The sequence below is a fragment of the Hylobates moloch genome, unplaced genomic scaffold, assembly GCF_009828535.3.
Source record: "Hylobates moloch isolate HMO894 unplaced genomic scaffold, HMol_V3 SCAFFOLD_4, whole genome shotgun sequence".
Lineage (NCBI taxonomy): Eukaryota > Metazoa > Chordata > Mammalia > Primates > Hylobatidae > Hylobates > Hylobates moloch.
The window spans coordinates 43,056,403-43,061,490 of NW_026652279.1; positions in this window are offsets into that span (position 1 = coordinate 43,056,403).

Here is a 5,088-nt window from a genome sequence, read left to right on the forward strand (position 1 = left end):
CTTGCAGTGAGCCGAGATTGCGCCACTGCACTCCAGCCTGGGTGACAGAGCAAGACTCCGTCTCAAAAAACAAAACAAAATAAAACAAAACAAAAAAGGAGTTTGAGGGATTTTAAGTGGATATGGAGGAAAATGATGTCTAAACCTAGGACTTGGAAAGAGAAAACTCACAAATATTTGTATTTAACATTTATGGAGCATTCTTTTATGAATTGGGGAGAGGTACCTGACTGTGCAAATAAAAATTGCAGCTACTATTTAGTGAAGTACTGTGTCACTTGACTTATTTTCATTATCTGTAAGTTTTACAATTTTAAAGGATTAAGTGTTATTATACCCATTTTGTAGATGATGAAACCAATGTCCTGAAGTCTTAAGTTCCCTGGCTACAGCCTACTGGCTAGTAATCAGCAGAGAGGGGATTTACATTCTAGGTTGGCTTACTTGGTTCCAAGGCCACTGCACTATGTTGCTTTCCAGCTCCCTGCAGAACAGCAAGTACACTTTTATATACACCATAGAGAATTTTTGAAAGCCTAATAAACTGTTCGATTTATTATAGGATGCTTGAGTTTACATTTATGAGACTTAATTCACAAGAAGTTGTTGCTCCCATGAGATATGCCACATCTCAAATCAGTTTTCCTCTCTAATATCCAGGAGGTTCTTTGTGGACTTTAGACCCCCAAATTGTTTAATAGTCTTAATGGGTAGAATTTTCTGGGTTTCATCTAAAGGATTTAAGTTCCTTGACAAGAAAATTGCTAAGTTCTATTTTTTTCTGCATTTAAGACAAATAATTGAGCTGTCCTTTCAAAGCTTTAAGCTTATAATCCTAAAGATTGTTATAGATTAACTGTAAAGGAAACACTATTAAATGGCCATCTCTTTCCTTTACAGTTACAAAGCACTCATCATATGCCATAAATGACTGTACTTACAATGTCTATAGGTTTTGATTTTTTAGAAGAAGGGAAGACTTCTTTAGTTTTTAATCCAGATGTTAAGGAAAGGAAAATAAAATGTATTGAACTCCTAATGAGTAGTAAGCAATGTTGCTGACAATCTAATTAATGTCAAATAACTAACTCAATTTATCAAGCATGTACTGAATATCTGCTGAATTTCAGGAATTGTGCTAGGCACTTTTGTGAACACCAAGTTGTTTAAGATACAGTTCTTTTCATGAAGGATCTCCCCATGTAGTATGAGATAAGATTATATCCACACACAAAACAAATAGGTAAAATGGACACTCAGGAAATGATCTATGAGAAAATAATTTTCTTCAATAGCCTGGACATTTGCTTTATTGGCTGATTCTGAAGTTAGAATCTGGATAGAGTCCATGAGAGATAGTGAATCCTGGGCTCTCCTCAGACTAGGATTTCTCCTCAGGAGCAACACTTGCCAAGGGCTGAGATGCAGGGAGGGAGCAGGGACAACCTCAAGATGTTCTCTGAGATGGGAAAACCGTCCTTGGGTTTCCTGTTTAGACAGGAGGGTGTGCCTGTATGTATAGCTGTTCCTCCCTATGAGATTCCTCTCCCCACTTATTCAATCAAATATTAATGCAATCAAGCACTAACCTAGGTACTGCTGTAAAGGGATTTTGCAGATGTGATTAGAGTCCCAAGTCAGTTGACCTTAAGGTACAGAGATTATCTGGGTGGGCCTGACCCGAACAAGTAACACCTGTAAAACCAGAGCGTGTATTCTGGCTAGAAGCAAAACAGCAAGTCAGATATAAGCACAAGAAGGATTTGATGCACTGTTGCTGGGTGGAAGATGGACGGAGCCATGTGACAAGAAATGGAGAGGGCCCCAGAAGTTGTGAATGGCCTCCAGCTGACAACCAGCAAGGAAATGGGGAGCTCAGTACTGCAATCCCAAGGAACTTGGATTCTGCCCACAACATAAACGAACTTGAAAGCAATTGTTCCTGAGGGTCCAGAGAGCCCAGCCCAGCTGATACTTTGATTTTAGTCCTGTGATACCTTGAGCAGAGAACCCAGTAGATCCTGCCTGGATTTCTGGTGTACAGAACTGTGAGCTGATAAATGAATATTGCTTTAAGTCTCTAGGTTTATTATAATTTGTTATGCAGCAATAGAAAACTGATGCACCATCAAAACCCGTAGAAGGTGAACAACAAAGAGACCGCTCTGGTCTGCACTCAGTAACTATTTATTCTCCAATGAATGGGAAAACTGAAGCCTTATTTTATATGCTGGTTAACATGGAGTGAAAAAAAGATCCTATACTCTAGGGTCTCACAATCTGGATTTAAATCCTGGCCCTACCATTTATGAACTGTGCTACCTGGGATAACTCTATTCAGTCTTTTTGGTTGCATTTGCAAAATAGACTTAATCCTATTTATGGAGCAAGGGTATCATGCAGATGAAGTGAGATAATATATGAAATACAGTAAGTACTCAATAAACATGATACTTGTTTGGTTTAGTAAGAGATTTACAGCATTTCTTTTTAAATTGTATAGCTTTGTGGAAATCCTCATCATTAGAGTACTGATAGCTAAAGTAGTGACCTCAATATCTTAACCTTCTCAAACTTAATGGGAATAGGTTGCCCAATGTAACCACTTTAAAATTTCCAAAAACAGCAGGAAAAGTTACTCATTTCCCTGTTATTGAGGATACTTCTTGCAACTATTTTAATCTCCATATTTATCAGGTTCTAGTAGTCCGGCTTTGCTATTGTTCCTGAATTCATGTCTGAGTTGATCTCCTGTTGGGTGGTGGTAAGGGCTTATAAAGTATATATTTGTAGAAAGAACTATGTCTTGAATCATCATAATCAGCAGGTGTCAGTAGAATATATCTTAACACAGCTTGAAAACTGAGGAGGACTATTGCAGAAAAATTTTTGTTTATGTCTACCCTGGAACTTCCTTAAATAGTGGTCCTAAAAGTGAGATCCATCACACTCATTTATAATATAAAATCTTGGGTCCACCCCAGACCTACTGAATTAGAAATCCTGGGGGTATGGCACAGCAATCTGTGTTTTAAAAATTCCTTTTTGTGATACATTTTAGTCTTCAGAACCCTGCCCTAAGAGATTGGGGTGACTCTTAGCATCTCCTGGAAATTTGAAGTGGAATTTTCGTTTTTGCAAAATGACTAACACAATCACAGAGAATTAATGAGAAAGATTATGAATGATCCAATTCTATAAAAGACTGAACACAATCTTAGTTGATATGCCTCCTAAAATTTTCAGGTATATTACAATTTTGTGAAATGAATCATTGTGCAAATGTATCAGGAGATAGTTTTTTTAAAGAAAAAAATTAGGTGGCAAATTTTTTTGTAGAGTTAAAACTCTGATTTATCTGTTTTGTAAGCAGGTTTTTATGTATTGAATTTTCTTAGGAGAAGGCAGATTGTATCTGGTAGTTTTGTGCATTGGAAATATTTCTGAAGAAATATTTGATTAGTTGATATGGGAGTCAAAATATGCTAGGTTGTAGAAAGCTGAGAAAATTGCCATTTTTACTATAAATGCTTTCAAAATGGAATTTGATACTCTTCCCATAGTGTAATTTTCAAGGCCTTTTCTTTTTTTTTTCTGAAGGTGGTATACAGAAGGGTGAAGCAGCATGGTGTACTGGGAAGAATGGGTCACTGCACTCAGCTCTCCCACTTTTCACCTATCTGACCTTAGACAAGTTCCTTACTCGTGGAGATGAAGAATCAGGTTGTGGTCTAGCTTCTGTGGGTCAGTGTTTCTCAAACTCAAGCGTGCAGCAAAATCACTTGGAGGGCTGATCCAGATACAGATTGTCTGGGAACAGGGCCTGATAACAGATGCAGCAGCCCTTTGCTAGTGACCCTGCTTTAGCTAGTAGTCCAATTTTGAGTCAGGCTGGAAAAAAAACGGCTGGTTCCTATGTTTCATGACCCACCTATAGGAATGTTGCAGAAGGCTAACTCAGAGATTGGTTAAAAAAGTCACTTAAGGAGGTCATCCCTATGTTTAAGGAAGAGACTGCCTTCCTTTTGAATGAGAACAGGTGATGCTAGGAAGACATCCTTTGTAATACTTTGTTTTTCAAGGTCCATGGACTACATGCACCCACAGTAATATTTAAAACAATATTTTGGTGCAAAAGATTTGTGTCTTTAAAATAGATATGTAATTGTTTCAAAAATAAATCAACAATAGTGCATAATATGATTTCTAAAGCTTGACTTATACATTGAAATTTAACATTTAGAAATTATTTTGAATTGAGAGATTCTAGTTTATTGAAATAAAATTACCAAGAAAAAAGTAGAGAAGTAGAATATCTGCTCCAAGACAGAAAGAAAAAAATATTTTTAGCCATTATAATATAAAAGAGTAGCTTCTGTGTATAGGAGCTTCTGCTTTTCTATCTTTCACAAGATGGTATCAAGTATATTAATAAGCAATTATGATAGCTAATATTGATTGCTCACTATGTACTAGGCACTGTTCTAAGTACTTTACATTTACGAACTAATATTGGTATAATTCTGTTTTACTTATTTACTTTTAATTGACAAATAAAAATTGTGTGTGTATTTATATATATGGTATACAACACGATGTTTTAAAAATGTATAAATCGTAGAATGGCTAAATCAAGTTAATTAAAATATCCATTACCTTATATATTATCATTTATTTGTGCAATTCATTTAATCTTCATAAGAACCCATCTATGTAAGTACTACTATTATTGCTTGGACGAGGAGGCTTGAGTTACTTACCCAAGGTCACAGAGCTGCAAATGTCAGATCCAGGTTTCAAATGCAGACGTCTTTCCTGAGAGCGGGGGTTGCAAGCTCTTGTGCAACACTGGCTCATGTGTGCTTCTGCTCTGGTGTTCAGTGCTGAGTCTCTCTGTGGCTTGACCAGGTGAGAGATCCTCTATCTCCAGGTGACCAGGACAACTCACACAGAGCCTGATTTTCCTGGCCTGTGCTCTCACATCAGACCTTTCCCACTGCACTCCCACCCACCTACTAACAATACCTAACATCTGCACTGTGCTTACCACATAATCTATTTAACTGACTGCTTTTTCCTTGGGACATT